Source organism: Medicago sativa, chromosome 1, assembly GCF_051527215.1.
Source record: "Medicago sativa cultivar Bolivia chromosome 1, Bolivia_mono, whole genome shotgun sequence".
Taxonomy (NCBI): domain Eukaryota; kingdom Viridiplantae; phylum Streptophyta; class Magnoliopsida; order Fabales; family Fabaceae; genus Medicago; species Medicago sativa.
The window spans coordinates 34,099,270-34,112,545 of NC_140749.1; the positions used below are offsets into that span (position 1 = coordinate 34,099,270).

Genomic DNA, 13,276 nt, shown 5'->3' on the forward strand with positions numbered 1-13,276 from the left:
TAATTCTCAATTCTCACCAAAACTTAACCTAATCATGCTAAATTCATCCTATAGAATTATACCCTTAATAATATTGAAAATTAGTCTCACCCTTACCTGGTTATGATGAAATCGCAGCTCTCCCTCTAGTTCTCCTCTTTTCTGACTTTTCTCCCTTTTCTCCAAAAGTGTTTCACGTAAAAACGTTTCTAACTTCTGTTTGCCCTATTTATCTTTTCGTATTACTCTTCTCACCTCTAAACTTACTCTTTACACATCACAGCCCAACTTCTAATATTTTTATTTTATTTATCATATCTTATTTTATTTAATAATAAAATAAGTCATAACAACATAACAACTTCACCACAACAAAATACCCCACATAATTCATTTATAAATCATATAAACCACTCAACTTCATGAATCATAAAATTCACACATATCAATCATGAAAATCACTTAAATCATATATATAAATATATTTTTAAATAATCAAATAGTTAAGACGGGCGTTACAATCACATTCATCTTACAACATATTACACAATTATAAATAGAGCAAAATGCTATTTATTAAATAACCAGTCTTTATAAAAATCTAATAATCAAATGCAGCGGAAATAGTTTTACACCATCTTATAAAATCCTTGGCGCTAAAAGGCCACAACTTAACATCTTAAAATAGTCTTCATAAAATTAGTCCAACAATAATAAAAGAAATACGTAACAAGGAAAACAATGCATCAAATAATCCTCATCCCGTTACGTATCAGAGCATCCTAGACGACACGACGGAGATCACTCACAACTGCACTATTCTTCGTTACCTGCAAGTTACTCATACGAAGAGCAACATTTTCAAGCAGAAGGGGTGAGATTTCACATTCATTAATAGCAAGTAATAATTCATAAGAATAATCAACAACATATATTTAACATTAATATGATCACTTAACATCATTTAATAAGGATAAAGCAACAACATCATCAAGAACAGCAACAACATCTTAAGCAATCATCATTTATTTCATGTTATGACGACTCTACAATGCGACAACAACTCCTCATCTTAAAACAACAACATCTTAGACAACTTCAATATGCATGTAGTACCACCAGGGCATTAAGCCCTCATCTCTAAGGTCATAAATGGACCTGTCGAGCATTAAGCGTCCATCTCTAAGGTCATAAAGGACCTGTCAGGCATTAAGACCCCATCACTGACTATGCAATGACACAACTCTAATGCAACGACTTCATCTTTAACGTTAATTTCATAACAAATTATTCACAAGGTATCATCATATCAAGACAACACTACTGGAACAACAATTTAATCAGCAACATCTTTCATATATACATAAGAATCTATCTCATCAAGGAAACAAGCGAAACAGCAAGAATTCGCTAAAACAGCAGGTCTGTACTGCACTAGCTCGCGAGGCGAGCTACACTACTCGCAATGACGAGCTCAACAGGGGAGCTCGCGAGGCGCATAGAATCACTCGCAGTGGCGAGCTAAGGGTCTACTTGCGAGGCGAGCTGAAAACACTCGCAATGGCGAGTTGGGTTTTACTCGCGAGGCGAGCATATTCACTCGCAATGGCGAGCGATGACAGAAGGGTCTGTCGCAGCTCTGTTCTCATCTCAGACATCCAAATCCACTACCCAAGCCCCAAATTCGACAGGAATCATCATCTACACATTTTCCATGACTGATTAACATCTTTCTACATAAAATTACACAAATATTCACTTTAATTCTCCGTTTTTAATGATTCTTTACCTAATTCCCAAATCCTAAAACTACCACAATTGACCAAACTTCATGAATCAAAACTTGATACTAATGAGAGTTAGTCTCACCCTTACCTTAGATTATTTTTCTGAATTCCAACGCATGCGTTCTTCGTTCTTAGGGTTTTCTCTGACTTCTCATCTTTTCTCCTCTTTTCCCAATTGTACGTGTTATGATTTTCTTTCTCTCTAACTAACTCTTAACCCTTTCTCTAATTGCTCTTCTCCCTAAAAACTACTATCTTCCCTAATAATTATTTATTTCTAATAATAATACTCCTCTCCCACATAATAATGATATTAATACTTATAATCTCAATTATTATTATATATATTCCATCAAAATATACACATAATAAATCATATAATATTCTAATAAAAGGCAATAAATCAATTAAATAATAAATATTAAAAGTAGGCGTTACAACTCTCCCCCAATTAGAATATTTACGTCCTCGTAAATGTACCTTGTTCGAACAACTCTGGGTAAGATTCCCGCATCTTACTCTCCAATTCCCACGTCAAACTTTCACCAGCTGCTCCTTCCCAAACGACCTTCACAAGGGGGTATTTCCTTGCCTCTAAGCCTCTTCACTTCACGACCTTCTATTCTCACAGGTAAGGTCTCGATCGTAAGGTTGTCCCTTACTTGCACAACATCTCTTGGAATCACATGGGATGGATCTGTCACGTACTTCCGAAGTTGCGACACATGAAACACATCATGCAAGTTCGAAAGATGTGGTGGCAAACCCACCCTATAAGCAACCGTTCCAATCCTTTCTGAAATCTGATACGGACCAATAAACCTCAGAGTCAACTTCTTTGACTTCAATGCACGTCCAACACCTGTCACAGGAGTGACTCTCAAAAACACATGGTCTGCTTCTTGAAACTCAAGGTCCTTCCTGCGCTTATCATGATAACTCTTCTGTCTATCTTGCGACTCTTTCATCTTTTCTCTAATTAATTTCACCTTCTCGGTTGTTGGACAATTTCTGGTCCCAACACCACACTCTCACCGGATTCAAACCAACACAACGGAGTTCTGCATCTCCGACCATACAAGGCTTCGAAAGGTGTCATTCCAATACTAGAATGGTAAATGTTGTTGTATGTGAACTCTATCAGCGGTAGATAACTATCCCAAGTTCCACCTTGCTCAAGTACACAAACTCTCAATAAATCCTCCAGCGACTGAATTGTCCTTTCCGACTGTCCATCTGTCTGCGGATGATATGCTGAACTCAACTTTAAATTAGTACCCAAAGCCTCATGCAAACTCTTCCAGAACCTAAACGTAAACCTCAGATCTCTATCCAACACAATGCTCGATGGGACACCGTGTAGCTTTACAACATGTCTAATATAAATCTCTGCTAACTGAGACACAGGAAAAGTAATATTAATCTGAATGAAATGAGCCGACTTCGTCAGTCTGTCAACAATCACCCAAATCGCATCATGTCCTCATGGAGTGTTCGGCAAGCTTGTCACAAAATCCATGGATATACTATCCCACTTCCACTCTGGAATATCTAGCGGTGTCAACAACCCAGCAAGTTTCTGATGCTCAACCTTCGACTTCTGACAAGTCAAACATGCATACACAAATTGTGCTATATCGCGTTTCAAACCAGACCACCAAAACATCTTCTTCAAATCTTGATACATTTTCGTAGCTCCCGGATGAATACTCAAACTACTTCTATGGCCTTCTTCAAGGATCATTTTCTTCATCTCATCATTATCAGGAATACAGATTCTTCCTCGAAACCTCAACACTCCTTGATCATCAACCTTAAAGTCACTGTCTACAACAGGATCGCTTGCAACCATTAAATCTATCAACTTCACATCTACTTTCTGAGCCTCTCTGATACTATTCAGAAATTCACTGTTTATCTTCAACATCCCCAATTTCACACTCTGTGGCGACATTTCACAAACCAAACTCAAGTCTCTGAACTGTTCAAGCAATTCCATCTCTTTAACCATCATCACCGACAAGTGTAAAGTCTTTCTACTCAAAGCATCTGCAACAACATTAGCCTTCCCCGGATGGTAATTCAACCCAAAATCATAGTCTTTTAGTAACTCAAGCCATCTTCTCTGCCTCATGTTCAACTCCTTCTGATCAAACAAGTATTTTAGACTCTTATGATCACTAAACACTTCGAATCTACACCATAAAGGTAATGTCTCCAAATCTTAAGTACAAAAACAACTGCAGCCAACTCAAGATCATGAGTAGGGTAATTACGTTCATGAATCTTCAACTGCCTTAATGCATATGCTACTACTTTACCATCTTGCATAAGTACACCACTTGCTTGGATATATCGCAATAAACAACAAAAGGTTCGTCAGACTTTGGCAAGATCAAAACTGGAGCAATCGTCAACTTCAGCTTCAACTCGTTAAAGCTACTTTCACACTGACCATCCAACATAAAAGCTCTACCTTTACAGGTCAACTGAGTTAACGGGAGTGCTAACTTGGAAAACCTCTCAATAAACCTTCGATAATAACCTGCTAGGCCCAAAAAGCTTCTAACTTTGGTAACTGACTTTGGAGTCTCCCATCGTGATACTGCATCAACTTTAGATGGATCCACTGCAATACCACTACTAGAGATAATATGGCCAAGAAAACTTACTTTTTCAACCAGAATTCACACTTAGACAACTTGGCATATAACTTCTTTCTTTCAACACTTGCAAGACAATCTTCAAATGTTCAGCATGTTCTTCTTTAGACTTTGAATATATCAAAATATCATCTATAAATACAACCACAAAACGATCCAAATAGTCATGAAAGATACGATTCATGTACTCCATAAACACACCTGGTGCGTTAGAAACTCCGAACGGCATTACAGAATATTCATAATGTCCGTAACGCATCCTAAAGGCCGTCTTCTGAATATCATCATCTTTCACTCTAATCTGGTGATAACCTGACCTCAAATCAATCTTGCTAAATACAGTAGAAACTCTTTAATTTAATACTCGGTAAATTAATAAACTCTCTAAAATAATAAATTTGTCCGGTCCCGACTTGGGCCAATGTAAAAAATTGAAAAACTCGATAAAATAATAAGATAATAATTTTTCGGGAGATCCCTTTATAATTTTCGGTCCCAAGAAAATCATAAATTAATAATTCATAGAAACTGAAAAAAATATATTAAGAATACATTGAACACATTTGTTCCTCTTGTTTACATTTACTGTACTTCAAAAGTCATTATTGATTTCCAATGCATATGAACACAGTAGTTACTAATTTACGTTGAGTCATAAGGTTCGCTGCAACGTAATTCTAAGAGGGATAGACTAATTTGTCTTTTTGTTTGGTATGTACAGTATAATTACTTAAAAACTCTTTAAATTAATAATTATTAATTTATCGATAAATTAATAACTCTCTAAATTAATAAATTTCTCCGGTCCTGACATTATTAATTTATAGAGTTTTAACTGTACACGTGCACCCACTAGCTGATCCATCAAATCATCAATTCTTGGAAGGTGATATATATTCTTTATCGTTACTTTATTCAACTGACGATAGTCAATGTACAATCTCATGCTCCCATCTTTCTTCTTAACTAGCAACACCGGCGCTCCCCAGGGTGATACACTTGGCCTTATAAACTTCTTATCCAGCAAATCTTCTAACTGCTTCTTTAATTCTGCTAACTCCGAAGCTGACATACGATAAGGCGTCATAGACACAGGCTTCGTTCCTGGAACAAGATCAATCATGAATTCGACTTCTCTCTCCGGCGGCACGTCAGGAATTTCATCAGGAAATACTTTTGGAAATTCACACACAACTTGCAAATTATCAATCTTCGCTTGGTTCTCAACGGACAAGGACGCCATCAAGGAAAACAATTGGCTTCCGTCAAGCATCAGCTGCTTCAACTGCTTAGTAGTTACGAATTCAGTCTCTGCTTCTTCTTCTGGAGAAGAAAACCGCACCGTCTTGTTGAAACAATTTATATGCGCGTAGTTGTACTCTAACCAGTTCATACCAAGAATCACATCCATTCCTCTCAATGGCAAACAAATTAGATCCACAACAAAATCTCTACCATACATAAACAAAGGACAACTCAAACACACTCGAGAGGTAGTTACCGAACCATTAGATGGGGTTTTGACAACCATATCTCCATTCATTAGTGACACATCAAGACTCAACCTCAAAGCACAATCAGCAGCAATAAAACAATGTGTAGCACCAGTATCTATAATAGCAATTAAAGGAATACTATTATTAAAACAAGTATCTCTGATCAACCGGTCTTCACTAGCTGTCTGAGTACCAGCTAAAGCAAACACCTTACCCCTAGCCTGGGTCTTCTTTGGTTCAGTACACTGAGCAATAATATGTCCCTTTCCACCGCAATTGAAACAAATAATGTCGTCATGCTTGCATTCTGAAATTGTGTGCCCCTTAACGCCACAACGGAAACACCGCTTCACCTCATTCTCACCACATGCATTACTCTTGTGACCTTTTTCTCCACATTTGAAACAAACAATCTCAGCAGGAGTCTCATTCTTCCTAGGCCTTCTCTCATCATTCACCCTTTGCTTTCCCTTATCAGCTGGAGCACTATAAGGCTTTTCACGGCTTTGTTGCTGCTTACTCCTCCTCTCATTCATGATCTTATAGTGAGCCTTTGAATCTTCCTCATAAATCCTGCAGCTACTCACCAAATCAAAAAAGTTGCGGATCTTCTGATAACCAATGGCCTTCTTGATCTCAGCACGTAGACCATTCTCAAACTTGATACACTTAGAGAACTCAGCAGTCTCAGCAGTGTAGTGTGGATAGAATTTAGCCAACTCCACAAATTTGGCAGCATACTCTGTCACAAACATATCACCCTGCTTCAGCTCTAGGAACTCAATCTCTTTCTTCCCGCGAACATCTTCCGGAAAGTATCGGTTCAGGAATTCTCTCTTAAATACATCCCAAGTAACAGCAGCACCTCCATTCTCTAACACCGGTTGAACACTCACTCACCAGTCATCAGCTTCTTCTGCCAGCATGTGCGTGCCAAAACGCACCATCTGAATGTTCGTACATTGCATGACTCTGAAAATCCTCTCGACCTCTTTAAGCCACGTCTGAGCGCCATCAGGGTCATACCTTCCCTTGAAGGTAGGTGGATGATTCCTCAGAAAGGTCTCCAACATCCTCACTCCGTCATTACCACCAGCATGTTGTTGTTGTTCTTGTCCCACAACTTGAGCCATCGCTTGCAATGCAGCAGCAAGAGCAACATCATTTCTTCCAACCATCTTAGTTCTCTGCACAACACACAATAATCAGAATAACACAATAATGGTATCCCGACTGTTAGACAACACTACGAGACTCAACTACTTGGCCGGACGGACCGACATGCTCTGATACCAATTGTAACACCCCGTTTTCCCAACATAAATAAATATAAATAATATTAGAGTTTCTTATCAGAAACGGAGCATCACATTCATCTTACAACATATTACACAATTATAAATAGAGCAAAATGCTATTTATTAAATAACAGTCTTTATAAAAATCCAATAATCAAATGCAGCGGAAATAGTTTTACATCATCTTATAAAATTCTTGGCGCTAAAAGGCCACAACTTAACATCTTAAAATAATCTTCATAAAATTAGTCCAACAATAATAAAAGAAATACGTAACAAGGAAAACAATGCATCAAATAATCCCCATCCCGTTACGTATCAGAGCATCCTAGACGACACGACAGAGATCACTCACAACTGCACTATTCTTCGTTACCTGCAAGTTACTCATACGAAGAGCAAAATTTTCAAGCAGAAGGGGTGAGATTTCACATTCATTAATAGCAAGTAATAATTCATAAGAATAATCAACAACATATATTTAACATTAATATGATCACTTAACATCATTTAACAAGGATAAAGCAACAACATCATCAAGAACACCAACAACATCTTAAGCAATCATCATTTATTTCATGTTATGACGACTCTACAATGCGACAACAACTCCTCATCTTAAAACAACAACATCTTAGACAACTTCAATATGCATGTGGTACCACCAGGGCATTAAGCCCTCATCTCTAAGGTCATAAATGGACCTGTCGGGTATTAAGCGCCCATCTCTAAGGTCATAAAGGACCTGTCAGGCATTAAGCCCCCATCTCTGACTATGCAATGACACAACTCTAATGCAACGACTTCATCTTTAACGTTAATTTCACAACAAATTATTCACAAGGTATCATCATATCAAGACAACACTACTGGAACAACAATTTAATCTGCAACATCTTTCATATATACATCAGAATCTATCCTATCAAGGAAACAATCGAAACGGTAAGAATTCGCAAAAACAGCAGGTCTGCACTGCACTAGCTCGCGAGGCGAGCTACACTACTCGCAATGGCGAGCTCAACAGGGGAGCTCGCGAGGCGCATAGAATCACTCGCAGTGGCGAGCTAAGGGTCTACTCGCGAGGCGAGCTGAAAACACTCGCAATGGCGAGTTGGGTTTTACTCGCGAGGCGAGCATATTCACTCGCAATGGCGAGCGATGACAGAAGGGTTTGTCGCAGCTCTGTTCTCATCTCAGACATCCAAATCCACTACCCAAGCCCCAAATTCGACATGAATCATCATCTACACGTTTTCCATGACTGATTAACATATTTCTACATCAAATTACACAAATATTTACTTTAATCCTCCTTTTTTAATGATTCTTTACCTAATTCTCAAATCCTAAAACTACCACAATTGACCAAACTTCATGAATCAAAACTTGATACTAATGAGAGTTAGTCTCACCCTTACCTTAGATTATTTTTCTGAATTCCAACGCCTGCGTTCTTCGTTCTTAGGGTTCTCTCTGACTTCTCCTCTTTTCTCCTCTTTTCCCAATTGTACGCGTTATGATTTTCTTTCTCTCTAACTGACTCTTAACCCTTTCTCTAATTGCTCTTCTCCTTAAAACTACTATCTTCCCTAATAATTATTTATTTCTAATAATAATACTCATCTCCCACATAATAATGATATTAATACTTATAATCTCAATTATTAATATATATATTCCATCAAAATATACACATAATAAATCATATAATATTCTAATAAAAGGCAATAAATCAATTAAATAATAAATATTAAAAGTAGGCGTTACAGAGTACAATCATATAATCTCAACCTGCTACGTTGCTAGGTTAGGTCATCAACATTTCCCGCTGAAGTGTTATTTGTTGAGCCTTTGGCACATGACAAAAGTCCTAGGTAGATCTCAGCGCAATGATTCAAACAATTTTCAATACCAATAACACATGTAACAAATAGATAAAAATAAATTTAAATATTAAAATAAAAATGTAACAACCACAAATCTTCAGTTTTTTCCTTTATCATTTAAAAAGTGTAACAAACCAGATGAATGTATATATATTTATTTTTCAATTATCCCAATTATACCCTTAAAAATAGTTTTTTCTATAATAAAGATTGTTGTTGGTGTCATTAAAAAAAAGAATTTATATATTTTTGTTATATTGTTGGTTTCATTGAAATAGATAATCATGATTAGTTTGATTTGTTATAATTTGAAAGTAAAAAACAATTATATTTTTACTTTTAATCAAAATTAAAATTTCATAAAAAACATCTTTCAAAGTTTTCAAACGTTAGCACAATAAAAAGAGCGGAAAGTCGGTCACATGAGTGCCCGTCTTTTTGCTAGTAATAATAATAATAATCTCTTACTTTTTTTTTTTGAGAGAAAATAATAATCTCTTACTTATAAAGCTTAACCTGTATCGCTATACTAAACCTAATTTTAACCTCCACACTTTTGCATTTAATGTTTATCTAAAGTCAAATTATGTTCCTAATTTTATGCTATTTTTTTGGAAAGGAATTACCCCGCCCTATATTACTCTACTGGCAATTTAATCCTTCCTACTCTCATGGCAATTTAGGTGCTATTTTTTTGTAAAGGAATAACCGCGCCCCTTCATACTCTAATGGCAATTTAAGTGCAATTATTTTGGAAAGAATTAACTAGTTGCTAAACAAATCGCCCTGACTAGTTGCTAAACAAATCACCCCATCTCTTCCATTGTCATATTCAACATGGCCGAGGGAAACATTGAAACTCTTTTATCCTATCCCTGCCTGACAAGTACACATTTGAACATATATCTCTTATTTATAAATCTTAACCGGTCAAGTTATACTTAACCCTAATTCTAACCTAAAAATTTCCCTCCTTTGACATCAAATTAATTGTTGTTGACCTATACTCCGCATTAATTGCTGTTGACCTATACTCCTCCTTTGGCATCGCATTAATTATTGTAGATTTCTCTATTTATTTCTCTATTCATATCCCCTGTTGTTTGCATATTTTTTTTTTGTTGATCCCCTTCTCTGAGGTTTGATTAACAACATATTTTTTAACATAATTTGATATTAAAATTATTGCCATAAGGTTCGTGTTTTGTTAATACTACTGTAAAATGTTTAAACAAGAAGAAGATGTAATATCCCACTTTTATGATACGATGAATTACCTGTTAACGATAGATTAAGCGCGTTTAAGACTAAGGGTATTATGGTAATTGCGCAAGAGGGAGCTATTTAAGGACTTTTAGTCCAAATTTGTCCCACAATTCTTTTCACTTTCTCACTCGAGGGTTTGTTGAAAATGTTTGCTCTCCCTTCTCTCTAGGGAAATCGGTTCCCTCTTTCTCTCACTCTACTCAATCTTTGATTTTTACCTTCCCTCTTATAATCAAACACAAACATGGTTAGAACTTTAGGTTTTGGTTAGTGAAGTGTTGATGTAAACTTCTCTACTCCTCTTTCTACTCATGATCCTCCCTTAATCTTCACTTAATCCTTCAAGAAGTTAGAATTGAAGCAAGGATAGGGTTTAGTGCTTGTTGGTGACAAGTTGGAAGCAAGCTTCAACAAACTTTCATCTTTCAACTAGGGTTTTGAGCTTAGGGTTTGTTGTCAAAAACTTGAAGTTGTGTGCATATTCTCAGGTTATTTCAAGGTGAGTTCTTAGGTAGTTCCATTCCATGGGATGAGTATTAAAGCTTGCAAGAAAACTATATTTTTTTTTTAGGGTTAATGTATAGGAAAGTTTCCCCTTTTATGCCATGCATCTTTATACTTGTGAATACTTGTTCAATAGCTGTTTTACAGGTTCTACATGACTTCTAGTACCATGGTATGCCTTGGGATGCCTTGCTTTGAGGTTTTTGGGTTCAAAATGTCATTTTTACATGTTCTGAACTGTCATAACTCGCCACGGCAAGCTATTACTCGCCACGGCGAGCTAGAAGTGCGAATAGGGGGTTCTACTCGCCCCAACTCGCCTAGGAGAGTAACTATTCGCCTCCCACACCATTTTACTCGCCATGGCGAGCAGACAATGGGGGAGACTCCTTGTTTTGCTCGTCATGGGTGGTTTGGGCGTTTCGCGGGCGATTTTCTTAGAGCAAATCTTGAAACGATAACCCCTTTAATCAAGACACCAAGGCATAGTTTCCAAAAGAATGTTTCTTGAATGTTAAGCAAGTATTCATTATGCATAAATGAGCATGGCATACGAGGGAGTTTATTAGATAAGTTGAATGGGCATTATGTGATAGTAAAGGAGGGAAATGGAACTAGAGCCTCGACGTAGATGTTGAGAACTAGGATGTAGATCATGATTAATTATGTTAAGGGTAATGAATGTCTTTTATGCTTATGAACTTATATGTATTACCCTAAGGATCGATCAAGGATCCGAGTTAAAGGAATTTAACTCAAGTGGTTATAGATTAATCATTCATGTATGCATAAGATTATGACTAATACAAGATGTAGGTGTTCGTGTCTCTCGCTATCCACGTTAGGGGGATACGAGAGGTTCTCGACCTAAGGGGAACGGTTCAAGCCGCAAGGGACCCGCACGACATCGAGGGAGTCCGATGTACATACATCGGTCATGTATGGGAGTGTACTCGGGGTTACTCCACCCGGGACTCTCCGTAAAACGAACCAAGATTATGTTTGATTGTTCAACCCTAACATAATGATATAAATGAATGTATTCATGCATGATTATGATATGATGATAGATATGAGCAAGTTATAAAAGATTGCCAAGGACGATCTTAGGTTACTCTATTCGTCCGGTATAGGTTGTGCCATGATTTGATTCATGTTTAGGCTTAGATACATTTAGTGTATCCTAGCAAAGCGGTTCTAGGAACCCTTAACCGCCATGGCACATATGTTGTTAGCAAGCCTATAACAAATAGGAAAGACCTAAGACGGATATAGCATGCACGACCGTCAAAGGTACAAGTCCACACACGTATAATCAACCGTCAGGTTGTAAAGTAGGCACGTGATAACCGTAGGTTTTCCCCGAGGTTATCACTAGCCTAGGGCTATAATGAACTCACTGAGACATTATGTCTCACCCAACTCCTTATTTGTTCAGGTTCACAGATTGTGCAAGCAAAAGGTAAAGAAAAAGTCTTGGATTGATTGTGACTTCATGGGATCGCTTGTTGTGGACTAGAGATGCATGTGTTATATTATAAGATGTGTTATTAGGGATTTTGTATTTCCACTATGTTTGACAAACTTTTTGGTGTAATAATATAACATAGAAGTTGTGGAATGATGTTGTAACCAAACCTCCGACTGGAAGTCGTTTCATGTATTTGTATAATTAATGTATCCAATATCAGTTTAACGCTTATTTGAATATTCTAGACACTTTCAAATTTAGGTGTTACAGAAGATATGGCACAACAACAAAAAAAGTCGCAACATGTTTTTTTTTTTTCGTACTATATCCTAATTTCTTTGTTCCGCCGTTAAGTAAAGGTTGTTGTTCATTTTTCTCTCATTATCTCACAAAAATACATATGATGCTATTTTTATTTTCAACTCATCCTTTCTTTCATTTAGGGATTTCAAATTAAGAATCTTATTAGTTTTCAGAATCACTTGAAAGAGGAATCACAAAAAGGAAATTCTTGGGTTTTCTAAATGTATTGTTGATGCATTGCTTTGTTGAGCATTGCTTTGATTGTAGGTGAAAATGTGAAATGTATCATAAGATATAATTTGCCTATAATTTCTTATGTTTTCAAGATTCTCTTATAGAATTAGATAATTTTATTTTTGCTTTGAGTGTAGAAAAGTAAATTGATTGTATTACAAAACCGTTTATCTCTCAGATCAGATGGCTATTCCAAAACTAAAGACTTTCTCATAATATGGTTTATATAATATGGTTTATGTATAATGACATATGCAAAATTTCCTTTTTCTTTGAGGGTTTTGGTTTGGTCTCCCTCCTGTACAAAATTTCATTTTTTCATAATATTGGGGGTTGATTTTGGATGCCAACCTGGTTTAGATGTCAATCTTTTATTTGATGCTTCT

General features: G+C 36.6%; 1 pseudogene; it reads right to left on the reverse strand.

Moving 5' to 3' along the window:
* Positions 1–2,751: 2,751 nt before the first annotated feature.
* On the reverse strand, positions 2,752–6,988 carry LOC146954507 (uncharacterized; annotated as a pseudogene).
* Positions 6,989–13,276: the final 6,288 nt, after the last annotated feature.